This window comes from Chiloscyllium punctatum, chromosome 7, assembly GCF_047496795.1.
Source record: "Chiloscyllium punctatum isolate Juve2018m chromosome 7, sChiPun1.3, whole genome shotgun sequence".
NCBI classification, from domain to species: domain Eukaryota; kingdom Metazoa; phylum Chordata; class Chondrichthyes; order Orectolobiformes; family Hemiscylliidae; genus Chiloscyllium; species Chiloscyllium punctatum.
Window position 1 is genome coordinate 9411347 of NC_092745.1, and position 13609 is coordinate 9424955.

A 13609-nucleotide genomic window follows, 5' to 3' on the forward strand; every position below is an offset into this window, starting at 1 on the left:
AATTGAGGAGAAATGTTTTCACCCAGAGGGTGGTGGGAGTCTGGAACTCACTGCCTGAAAGGCCGGTTGAGTCACAAACTCTCATGACATTGGATCAGTGTTTAGATATTCCCTTGTGATGCTGTAACCTCCAGGGTAATGGACCAAGAGCTGGAGGATGGGATTAGTGAAATCAGATGTTTGTTTACCAGCACAGATGCAATGGGCCAAATGGCCTCAGTCAGTGCTGTTCACATCAATGACTCTCTGAGACAAAGAGAGAGAGAGAAGAGGAAGTGTGAGGGGGTGACGTGGCTCTCTCTGCCTGATGCCATTTACATACTGAGGAACACCCAGTCAGACTCTCACAGGCTGCAGCTTTATAAAGCAGAGCCCAGTGAAGGGAGAGTTTATCAGGAACCAGGCACAGGGACAGGAGCACACACCATGATTTCACACATCCAGCTGATCTGGCCCCTGGCATTCTGCATCGCAGGTACAAACCTCTCTCCTTCCACCTTGAATCTTTCGTTGCTCTCCATTTCACTCCAATTCCATTGACTTGTGATTGAAGGGAAAATGCTGAAACCAGAGGAATGCTCAGTGTCTCCAACAATCTCTCATTTGACAGGCTCTTTCTGTGACAGTTCTGACTTCACTGTGTTTTTCTCTGACCCCTCAGGTATCAGTGGGGACATCATCATGAGCCAGTCTCCCCCGGTGCTGTCAGTGGGACTGGGCCAGACTGCAACCATCACCTGTACGGCCAGTCAATCTGTTAGCAACTATGTTAACTGGTACCAGCAGCGAGAAGGTCAGAAACCCTCTCTCCTGATCTATGAAGCAACAAATCGATTCACAGGAGTCTCCGATCGATTCACCGGCAGTGGATCAGGGACCAGTTTCACCCTGACAATCAGCAACGTTCAGAATGAGGATGTCGCTGACTATTACTGTATGCAGTATAACAGCTCCCCCTACACAATGATACAGAGCCATACAAAAACCTAAAAGCACACAGAATCACCTCCTGTACTGACACATCCACAGTTATATAAAATGCATAATAATGGACACACAGTCCCACCGCCTGAACTGACATATCACACAGTTAGATCTAAATGAAACTGAACAAATTACCCCATGCTGGGATGGTCACTGTCTGCTACACACTCCAGTACCTGTGGTGTCTCAACGCTCTCTAAAGGCCTCAAGTTTCCCTCTTCCACTCCATGGCCACATGTGAAGAACAGCTGTAAGATTTAACAACGAAAAATAAAGTTCACAACCCAGAGGCAGAGACAGAAAGATACAAAAAGAGGGTGAGAGTGATCAACAGACTGGGAGATAGGGAGAGGTTGAGAGTGATGGGGGAAGCAGAGAGCAGAGGTTTTTGTGCAGCCTCTGCACTGGGAGCTCTCACTGTGGCTTACGTTCGGTAAAGGAACCAAGCTCAGACTGAGTAAGTAAACCTCAATCCTCTGTTAATAACCCTTTCAATACTGAAACTTTCTAAAACACAAATGCTGAATTATTGACGGTGTTAGTGGGGATCTGTTGTGAAAAAATGGTTGATTGAGGAGCCCTGTGTCTAACAGGGTGTCCAGCTGTAGTGCTGTAGTCGTATTGCCCCCTTTAACCAGCAAGATATAAGTCAGTCAGTTTTACTCACCGTGTGGAGGAGCTCTGTCCATTTGCAGCCTGTGGTCCCATTCCTGCAGCATGGAGTGAAATCAGTGAGTAGCCTCCTGCCAGTCTCAGTGTGACAGACACTGGCAGAGTTTGATGTGAGCTCTGGCTCCCTGTCCCAGTCTCTGATCTCACTGACCTCAGCAGCAGCAGCAGCAGCAGCAGCAGCAGCAGCAGCAGCAGCAGCAGCAGCAGCAGCACAGTGAGAGACCGAGCTCCCACCTCCCCCAGCTTTAACTCTGCTCAATCACACAATCACAGAATTGTAACAGTGCACACGGAGGCCGTTCCGCCCATCCTGTCTGGACCAGCTCTCCGAATGAGCAATTGACTGAGTGTCATTCTCCTGCCTTCTCCCTGTCACCCTGCACATTGTTCCCTTTCAAATAACAGTTTCATTCCCTTCGGAATGTTTCAATTGAAGCTGCCTCCACCACACTCTCAGGCAGTCCATTCCACACCTTAACCACTCACTGGCTGAAAATGTTTTTCCCTCATCTCACTTTTGCTTCTTTTACCAATTATTTTCAATCCATGGCCTCTCCCTCTCAATTCTTTCTCAGGTGGGAACATTTTCTCCTGGTTTACTCTGTTCAGACCCCTCCTGATTTTGAATTTCTTGATCAAATCTCCTCTCTGCCTTCTCTTCTCTGAGGAAGACAGTCCCAACTTCTTCAGTCTATCTTCATAACTAACGTCCCTCATCCTCAATGGGTCAGATAGCCCACTCCTGCTCCTATTTCTAATGTTCTTATTATCTTATCTTCCTATGTGAGGGACACACATCAGATTTCCACTTAACACTCTGTGGCTGTACATTCCCAGTCTTATTCCCAACATTCCATGTAGTCCCATCCTGACACAATGACCCTGATTTAGAATTTATTACTCTCTCTCCCTCACTCTGAAACTGGATAAGAAGTTCTATTCCTTATTCTGGTGCTATCTATCTTTCCCAGGATTCTGTGCACCTCTGTGTTCCTCTCTGGTATGACCTCCTGGATCCCACAGGCCAGCCAAGATAGTTTAAACCCTCTCCAACAGCACTAGCAAATCACCCCAAAGGAACTCAGTCCCAGATCTGTTCAGGAGCAACCCGTCTGGTCTGGACATGTCCATCTCCCCCCAAAGCCAGTCCCAGTGTTAAAATAATCAAAAGCTCTTCCTCCTGGACTGTCTTTTCAGTTCCACCGTCACCTGTGCTATCCTCCTCTTTCTAGTCTCAGTTGCGTGGGGCACTGGGGGTAATCTAGGAGATGGAGAAGAAAGTGAGGACTGCGGATGCTGTAGATCAGAGCTGATAATGTGTTGCTGGAAAGGTGCAGCAGGTCAGGCAGCATCCAAGGAGCAGGAGAATCGACATTTTGGGCATTCCTGAAGAAGGGCACATGCCCGAAACGTCGATTCTCCTGCTCCTGTAATCTTGGAGATTCCTACTTTTGAGCTCCTGCTGCTAATTCCCTCTGGAACTCCCTACATTCTGACTGCAGGACTACATCCCTTTTCTCCTTCTGTCACTGGGACTGATGTGGACCACCACTGCTGCCTGTTCCCCCTCTCCCCTCAGGGTGCTCTGCAGCTGCTCAGTGACATCCTTGACCCTGGGATTACAACACACCATCCTGGATTCCCATCTGCAGCTGCAGAAACACCTATCGATTGCCCTCACTCTTGAATCTCCTCTCAATATCGCTCTTCCAGTCTTCGTTGTGCCCCCCGCACCCCCGCCCCCCCACCCTGTACAACTAAGCCGCCCATGGTGCCAGGGACTTGGCTCTGGCTGCACTCCCCAGATGAACCATCATTCTGATCAGGATTCCAAACTGAATCCTGGTTGGAGAGTGGGATGCACTCAGGAGATTCCTGTACTAGCTGCCTGGTCCTTTTGGACTGTCTGCTGCTCCCCCATTCCCTCTCTCCCTGTATACTCTGAAGCTGCAGAGTGACCACATCTAGAAACGTGCTCTCCACGGAGCTCTCAGCCTCACGGACTCTCCGCACTGACACCAGCTGCTGCTCAAGCTCCGAAACCCAGAGTTCCAACTGCTGTCACTGACCACACTTCTTGTGCTCATGGTATTCCAGGAAGCAGGACAAGCAGTTCCCTCATGCAACCTGATGCACACTCTCACCACTCCCTGATTATCTTTTGTCAAAGTACTTTTGAGAAACAGCAACAGCAGGGCTCACAATCCAGTACTTTCAATGTCCATAGAATCATAGAATTCCTGCAGTATGGAACCAGGCCATTTGGTCCAACAAGTCCACACTGACCCTCCGAACAGTAACCAACCCAGACCCAATCCCCTACCTTTTTAACCTACATTTACTCCTGACTAATGGACCTGACCTACACTATGGGCAATTTAGCATGGCCAATTCACCTAACCTGCACAACTTTGGACTGTGGGAGGAAACCAGAGCACCCAGAGGAAACCCACGCAGTCACAGGGAGAATGTGCAAACTCCACACAGACAGTCGCCCGAGGCTAGAATCAAACCTGGGTCCATAGCACTGTGAGGCAGCAGGGCTAACCACTAAGTGACCGTACTTACAGTTTTCCAGGGTTTCAAGGAACCTCTACATGAACCCAAAATACTTCAGATATAGGAGCAGAATTGGGCCAGTCAGAATAGAGTCTGCTCGGCCATTTGATCTTGTGTGATGTGTTCCTCAACCCCATTCTCCTGAATTCTCCTTTTAACTTTTGATCTCCTTACTGATCAAGAACGTATCTGTCTCTGTTTTAAATACTCTCAACATCTTGGCCTCCATAGACCTCTGTGACAATGAGTTCTGCAGATTCACCACCCTCTGGCTGAAGAAATGCCTCCTTATCTCAGTTCTGACGGATCATTCTTCACTCTGTGGCTGTGCCTTCGGGCCCTAGTTTCTTCTACTCGTGGAAACACCTTCTCCATGTTCTCCAGGCCTCTCAATATTCTGTAGTTTCAATAAGATTCCCCCCTCATCTTTCTAAACACAATTGTATACAGATCCAGAATCCTCAACCACTCTTTATATGACACTCCCTTCATTCCCAGGATCATTCTTAGTCTTTCTCACTTTTTCCTCTGGACCCTCTCCAATGACAGCACATCCTTTCATAATAAGGAGTCCAAAATTCCAAATGTGTTCTGATTAGAGACTTATACAAACTCAGCAGTACACCTCTGACGTTAAAGTTAATGCTAACATTGTAATTGCCTTTCAAACTGACAATGAAGAACCTGCACGTTAACCTTCAGAGAAACCTGAGCAAGGACTCCCAATTCTCTTTGTGCTTCAGATTTCTGAAATCTTTCCTCACTTAGAAAACAGTCTGTGCCTCTATTCTTCCCACCAAAGTATCTAGCCTCACAAGTCCCCGCATTGTACTCCACCTGCCACTTCTTTGCACATTCTCCTAGCCTGACCAAGTCCTTCTGCAATCTCCCCTTTTCCTCAACTCCACCTATCCTTTCACCAATTTTTGTGTCAGCTACAAACATATGAACAATATCTTCAGTTCCTTATCCAGATTGTTAATAGATAATGTGAATAGTTGTGGTCCCAACACAGGTCCCTGCGGATCGCCACAAGCACCAACTGCCATCCAGAAAAAAATCCCTTTGTCCCTACTCTCGCGTTTGTGCCGGTCAACCATCCTCTACCCACCGCAACATGGGCTCTGATTTGACTTAGCAGTCTCCTTTATTGTACCCTGTCAAAGGCCTTGTGGAAATCCAAATGGATCACATCCACTGGCTCTCATTTGTTTAATTCACTTTTTACCTCCTCAAAGATTTCTAACAGATTTGTCAGGCATGCCTCCCTTTGATGAAGCTGTGCTGACTCAGCCCAATTTTACCAGGCTGCAATTTTACCAGACTTAAGGGTGAGATTCCAAATACCTGCAATCTCACCCTTAAGTAGATCTCTAAAGTCTTACCAATGACCGAGGTCAGGCTAACGAGCTTATAATGTCCCATCTCTGCCTCCCTCCTTTCTTAAACAGGGATGTTACATTCACTATTTTCCAGTCTTCTGGGACCACCCCTGACTCCAGCGATTTCTGAAAGATCACAGCCAATGGCCCTACAATTACCTTAGCTATCTCCATCAGAACTCTGGGGTGTCGTCCATCGGGTCTGAATGATTTATCCACCTTCAGACCTTTCAGCTGCCTCAACCCCTCCACCTTAGTGATGCCCTCTCCACTCACTTCTGCTCCCAACTCTCTTGAAGGTCATGTGTGCAGGTTGATACTTTCGTATCATGGTTAGCCCCAGGTGAGGTCCCAGAAGACTGGAGGATAGCGAAGACTGTGCCATTGTTCAAAAAGGGCTGCAAAACAAAAGCCTGGGAATTATAAGCTTCACATTTGTGGTGGGTAAGTTGTTTGAAAAGATAAGAAACACATGCATTTGGAAAGAGTGGATTTGGTTAGGAGTTGTCAGCATGACTTTGTGAATGGGAGAATATGCCTCACAAATTTGTTCAGGTACTTTGATGAATTGACCAGGAAGGTTGATGAGGGCAGGATGGTAGACGTGGTCTATATGGATTTCAGTGAGGCCTTTGATAAGGTTCCACATGGTAGGCTGTTATGGAAGGTTAGATTGCATGGAATCCAAGGTGACCTGGCAAATTGGATACATGATTGGCTTGATAGTAGAAAGCACAGGGTAATAGGGGAAGGATCCTTATTGTACTGGAGGCCTGTGACTAGTGGAGTGCCTCAGGGGTCAGTGCTGGGCCCATTGCTGTTTGTTATCTATATCAATGTTTTGGATGAGAATGTACAAGGCATGGTTAGTGAGTTTGCTGGTGACACTCAAATAAGCAGATTCGCAGACAGTGCGGGCAGTTATCAGAAATTGCAGCAGGACCTTGCTCAGCTGGGGAAGTGGGCCGAGAAATAACAAATAGAGTTTAATACAGATAAATGTGAGGTCTTGTATTTTGGAAATTTAAAGCAAGGTAGGAGTTTCATGGTGAATGATAGCGCCTTAAGGAATATAGTGGAACAGAGGGTGCTTAGAATTCAGGTAAGCAGTTCTCTGAAAATGGAGTCACAGTAAATAGAGCAGAGAAGAGAGCTTTTTCTGTAGTGCCCTTCATCAGTCAGGGCATTGACTACAGACGTTGGGAAGTTATATTGCAGTTATACAGGACATTGGTGAAGCCACACTTGGAATATTGTGTTCAGTTTTGGTCACCTTGTTACAGGAAGGATGTTATTAAACTGGAAAGAGTGCAGAAGAAATTTGCAAGGATGTTGCCAGGATTCAATGGTTTGGGTAAAAGGGCGAGTACTTTTTTATTTAGAGTGTAGGAGACTGAGGGAGGACCTCATAAGATCATGAGAGGCATGGATAGGGTGAATTCACTCAGTCTTTTCCCCAGGGTTTGCGAATATGGACTAGAGCGCATCAGTTTAAGGTCAGAGGGGAAAGAATAAAAGGGAGCCTGAGGGGCAACCTTTTTACACAGAGGGTTGTTCGCATTTGGAATGAGCTGCCAGTGGAAGTGGTTGAGGTGGGTACATTAATAACGTTTAAAAGGCATTTGGACAAATACAGGAAAGGAAAGGATTCAGAAGGATCTGGGCCAAGTGCAGGATTAGCGTAAATGGACATTTTGGTTGGCATGGACCAGTTTGGTCCAAATGGCCTGTCTCCATGCTGTAGGACTCTATGACTCTATGACATTGTTATGGACCAGGCCAGACCCTTCGAAACATTTTGAGAATGCAGCCCAGACCTTACCTTTTCGAATTGTGTTAAGCAAACGTAACCTGGATATTCCAGGATTGATACAACTGGCCAAACCACTCAGCTTGAAGGGAAAGAGAATTTATTTACACACAATCAAAAGAAAACAGAATTTAGAATAACTTAACTATTTGAAAATCCAACTGACGAGAAAATGTAACTTGACAAAGAGCTGTTCCAATTTGCTGCAACAGCCTTGGTAAAAAGGTAAATATAAACACAGAGGTTCTTACAGAAGAGGAATTTCAGACAGTGAGTCCACTGGAAAATGTTGAATTGGGGAACCTTTCTCACCAGCAGCTTTCTTAATCCAGGAGCTTCTAACCGACTGTTTGTCAAAAACAGCAAACTGGAAGAACTGGCCACTCTCTTTTTATTGGACAAGTGTTTAATATAAAACCTAAAAGCCTTTTCCCTGACTGTTGCCCTAGGCAGTATCTGTTAGCCATGAGCAAAGTCTCTAACCCAGACAAATTGGAACCTCTGCCTTTACAACCCCTCTTGAAAAAAAATCCAAGGACAACTCAAACTTGTGAAATGAGTAACATTGTCACACCACTGTGAAAGCTGATTTAAAGCATCGATGCACTTCTTCCATTATTTTTTTGTTCCCCATTACTATTTCTGCCTTTTCCAGTGGTACAATTTCTATTATTGACTCCCTCTTGCCTTTCATATATCTAAAGAAAACCTCTTGCAATATTCTTTTATGTTACTAGCTCGCTTACCCTTATATTTTATTTACACACTCGCCCTTACTTTTTTTTTAGTTACTCTCTGCTGTTTTTAAAGGCTTCCCAATCCTCTGGCTTCCCAAAAATCTCCAGCACATTGCATGTTTTTTCTTTTGCTTTTATGCTGACCCTGACTTCCCTCATCAGCCATGGTTGCCTTGGCTTCCACTCAGTATCTTTCTTCTTCCTTGGGTTGAATTCCTGCTCTGCCTCCCAAATTACCCCCAGAAACTCCTGCCTCCTATGCTCATCTTCCCTTCTTATCAACTCTGGCCAGCTCCTCCTTTTGTAGTTACCTTAAGTTAATTGCATTACCGGTACAACTGACTCCAGATTCTCTGTCACAAACTGCAAGGTGAATTCTGTCATATTACGGTCAATGCCCCCAAGGGATTCCTTCACCCTAAGTTCCCTAATCAGGTCTGATTCATTACACATCACTCAATCCAAAATTGCCTGTTCCATAGTGAACTCGACCACAAGCTGCTCCAAAAACCATCTCGTAGACATTCCATTAAATCCTTCCCTTGACATCCCCAAACAACTTAAATTTTCCAGTCTACCTACATATTGAAGTCTTTTGTGACTATTGTACCAGGGCCTTTATTACACCCTTCTCTTTCTCCTGATTTATTTTCTTCCTCATATCCTGACGACTGCTGGGGAGGGGGACTTTGCAAAGTTCTCATCATGCTCTTTCTCCCTTGCAACTCCTCAACTCTACCCACACAGATTGAATGCATTCCAACTCTAAATCCCTTCTTGTGATTGATCTTATTTCATTTCTTACCAATACGCTAACCCTACCTCCATCTGCCCATCAGCTTGTCCTGTCAATCAGATGTGCATCCTTGAGTATTTCATTCCCAGCCCTCAACCCCTTACAGCCACATCTCTGTGATACTCAAAACATCACACCTGCCAATTCCAATCTGCGCTCCAAGCTCATTTACCACATTTCAGATACTCCCTGCATTCAGGTACAACACCCTCAGTCCTGCATTGACTGCCCTCCTTTTCATAGTTGTCCCCTTATGCACTGTGCCTGAAATTAATTTTCTGACCCTTTTCCATAATCTATGTCCTATTAATTATTCTGGGAATTTTATTCACCTTTCCTGAGACCTGCGTCACTTTAATGATTTTAAAGTCCTTGGGAACCTCAATTTGTGGCATCACTCTGTCTACCTTATTCCGAATGCTTCATGCGTTATCATACAAAGACTTTAAGTTGTTTCTACTGTCAAGTTCCCCTGCACTTCTGTACTGCCTTGTTACAATATGACATTCACAAATTCGGATCCTTCCTTTTATTTTCTGGTAACAATCAAACCCATCACTTACCACGAATCCCACCTTCTCCTGTGCCTTTCATTTTCTCACGTTCTGTGCAAGTGAACCCGTTTGCTTTCTCTTTGGGTTGACTTCAGGTCAATATTCAGCCCTGAAACATCACTGAACATGCTCATAATCTCATTTACGATTGCGTGATATTGCTATGTACAAATTATGTTTTCTGCATTACAACAGTGACCAGTGTTCAGACAAGTCCCTCACTGTAAATGCTTTGGGAGACCCTGACACACAAGTCTCTCTTTTGATGCACTGGGAGCCTTTCAGATATCAGAAATGCCATTCCATGGCTCTATTAGACAGACAGCAGGACTGTTTCCCCTGGTGTCCTGGTCAATATTGATTCCCGAATTAGCATCACTAAAAACCTGATCCTCGACTCATTGTCACCCAGCTCTCTGGGATCTTGCTGAGCACAGTCTGGTGGAAAGAGCCACTGTGACATCCTTAGGTGGAGGCAGGTGCAACATAAATGCAAGTCTTTCTTTGAGGTTGGAGTCTCCTGAACCTGACCGTTGCCCATTGGATGCACGCTTCCATCTTCCAGGGAACATGGGATCATTAAGATCAATGACACTGTCTGATCCAGGACACTGAGATTCTTTGCAGCCTCACATTTGACCTTACCCCAGTGCTGAGCTGGAAGATTTGAAACAAAATCTAGAACCTTCTACATGGACACCCAACGTGACTCCTTCCTGAAGTGTGCTGATCCAACTCTGCTCCAGTGTTCTTAGATAAAGTTCTCCCGAGCTGTGAGTGATCGGAGGTTTGTTAAAGAGGTGTCAAACTCCACCCCACATACCAACTCTTGCTCCATAGCTCTGGAGGCTTTGGTGTTTCAACTGAATATCCAAGTGTTTTTTCAATGTGATGAGGGTTTCTGCCGCTCTCACCCTTTCAGCCTGATCCCACCAGCCACTGGGTGAAAACAATTATTCCTCAACTCCCCTCTAACCCTGCCCCCAACTGATTTCACTCTCTCCCCATGGTTATTGCCCTCTGTGCTGGTGGAAATCAGTCCTTCCTACCCACTCTATCCAGGCCCCTCATCATTTTACACACCACAATCAAATCTCCCCTCAGCCTCCTGTGTTCCAAAGAAACCAGTCCTAGCCAAACCAATCATTCTTCAAAGCTAATACTCCTCATTCCTGACAAAATCCTCCACTGTCCCCATCTCTAGGGAGATCACATCCTTACTGCAATGTGGTGACCAGAACTGCATGCAGTTCTCTCACTGTGCTCTAACTGGGCTTCATTTGAGGTCAGAAATCACACGACACCAGGTTATAGTCTAACAGGCTTATTTCAAATCTCAAGCTTTCAGAGCACTGTTCCTTCAGCACTGAAGTCACTTCACCTGAAAAAGGAGCAGCGTTTCAAGAGCTTGTGATTTTAACTAAACCTGTTGGACTGTAACCTGGTGTTATGTGACCCCTGAACATGTCCACCCCATTCGATACCAGAGCCTCCACATCATATCGATAGTTTCACATCTTTGCTGAGACTCTCTCTTTGGGATGCCACTCGTACTCTTTTGGGAAAAGATTCTGAATGATCTCTGTCTCTGTCTCATCCTTGGAGGCCTCCCACTGCCCTGTCACTGATCTCCCATCAAGTCGATCGTTCCAATACACTTTTACCAAATTACCACACAGTTTGGTAAAATGGGTTGTTCCCAAATGAAAACTTTTACACTTGCTCCATGGTTCTCCATTTCCATCCTTATTCTCAATCTCACTGAGTTCCGATCACTGTCACTAAAATGCTCCCACATTGCTAGCCCTTCCAGCTGCCCACATTCATTCCTTAAATGACGGTCCAGGACTGTCCCTTCTCTTTCTGATGCGTCACCATCATCTTCTCAGGGACAGTTAGGGATGAGCAGCAACTGGCTCTGCCTGTGCCGTACATGTCCCAAAAATCAATTTTTAAAATGCCAGAGCTTTTGTCAGGTATGCTTGGTACTGGATACAAATTCTGGATTAGTGGTGCTGGAAGAGCACAGCAGCTTTTGCCCGAAACGTCGCTTTCGAAGCTACTTGGATGCTGCCTGAACTGCTGTGCTCTTCCAGCACCACTAATCCAGAATCTGGTTTCCAGCATCTGCAGTCATTGTTTTTACCGACTGGATACAAATGTTCAAATGTTCAAATGTTTTACCAGTTACTGTTCAGAGAGTTGAAGTACCTTCAAAAGGTAGGGATTAAAATTGTTTCTCTTGTCTTTCAGGCCGTGACAACTCTCAGCCCAAGCTGACCCTGCTGCCCCCCTCCCCAGAGCAGGTAGATACCAAGGGCACTGCCACCCTGGTGTGCCTTGCCAATCACTTCTATCCCGATGAGCTGGAGGTGCAGTGGAAGAAGGACGGTGCAGTCATTTCGGACGGGGTTCAGACCAGCAACTACCTGCGAGCTTCAGACAGCACCTACAGTGTCAGCAGCCTGCTGACCCTCTCTGGGTCTGACTGGGAGTCCAACGCTCGCTTCTCCTGTGCCCTCACCCACGTGACCCTCCCCTCTCCCCTCAGCAAGAGCATCAGGAGATCAGAATGTGTGTAGAGTGTACAAGACAGTCCACAGAGGAGACACAACTTTAAATAGAACAGGGCTGAGCTGGTAGGACAAAGGTCATTGTCAGCACTGAATTTCAACTCTCTTCCTTTTCAGGACTGGCTTGGAGACACTTCTGAGCTTCAGTGGTTAAGGCAGGTCATTGGGATAGTGTAGAGAAAACTTTACTCTTTATGTAGCCCCATGCTTTCACTGACCTGGATGTGTTTGATCGGGACAGTGTTAACTTGCGATGTCAAGTAAAACCTCTCGAAGATGCTAAAGACTGTCAGCTGTGCAAAAACAATGTGAACCTCAGAAGTCTCTGTTTCAGTAAACCAGATCTCCTTCCTGCTCAGCCACCAGTTCCAATTTAAAGTTTTGTCACTGTTTAAAGGGACAGGATTCTCAAGCTCCATTGTGGCTGTGAATTTGTGTAGCTTCCTCTGTTTGGGCTGTTAATTGCTGACTGTTTTCTATCAAAGTCAATCTGGAAAAGGGAATAAAGATGAAGATGATTCAGTCTCTGTCTCGTGTCTGCTTTGGAAATGGCCAGAGCTGAGTCCTCAGGGAAAGCTGTGTGGAGTGTTAACCTCGACCCTCAAGGCCTGGAGAATGAGGGGGAGAATAGAGGGGGCAATGGGGTCCCCAGAGCAGGAGGGCAATGCTACCATTGTGTCCAGAAGGGGCACTTTCAGCAGGAATGCACAACCTCAAGGAAATCTTTCCCAATAAATGGGGAAAAGAAGGAAGACAGGAGGGGACAATAGGGAACACAATAATCTGATGGAAATTCCTCATCAACGCTCACCCATCCCTGAGACACAGCAAGATCACAAGCCAAGAAATTCAAATCAACTGTTAGGGAGCCAGAGCCACTGGGAACCCTATATTGATGAATATGACAAGCAGGACCTTGTTACTCAGAATAACAATTGCACAATAACAATTTGGGAAATAAATATTCCATAAATTAGACCTGGGTTTTCTTTACTCTTCAAATGAGATGAAATTGTCCTGTTCGCCCCTGGGGCCAGATTGACAATGTTCCGTCCGGGGGAGTCTGGGAGTCACGGCTGGGGAGGACAGTCAATGATAAACTGGTTCCACTTTTTGCTGTCATACTCTGTAGCCCCTGGGCCATCTCAGTGACAGTCATCCAGAGCTCAGGGTGGATTCCAGAGCAGCTCATTGTCCTGACTGTTGTATTCCTCAGTCCACATGTGGCTCCGGCAATCTCACTCCATCGCTCTAGTATCAGTGGGAACCCATGGGGCTGAAATCTTATCCAAACAGACCCTCACACAGCGGGGAGGCTGCTGGTGGCTCAGAAACCCCTTGGACTCAGTCCCAGATTCCACCGTGGCTCTTTCATTCAAACACAACATTAACACACTGACACCACATTCAGAGGGCAATCCTGAGATGGGGCAAGTTTGGTTCTTGATTCCAATGTGAGGAAATGGGGGCTGGGTGTGAAATGTCCAGTCTGAAACTGGTGGGGGTACTTTACAATGAAGAATAGAAACTGATGTCAGAATA

The 13609-nt window shown here is 46.0% G+C and overlaps 1 long non-coding RNA gene across 1 annotated transcript; it reads left to right on the forward strand.

Annotated features, from left to right (window-relative positions):
• The first annotated feature begins 1408 nt into the window (after nt 1-1408).
• Nucleotides 1409-12589, forward strand: LOC140479393 (uncharacterized). The gene is made up of 2 exons (XR_011961016.1): nt 1409-1441; nt 11748-12589. It is a non-coding gene; the product is annotated as an uncharacterized lncRNA (long non-coding RNA).
• Nucleotides 12590-13609: the final 1020 nt, after the last annotated feature.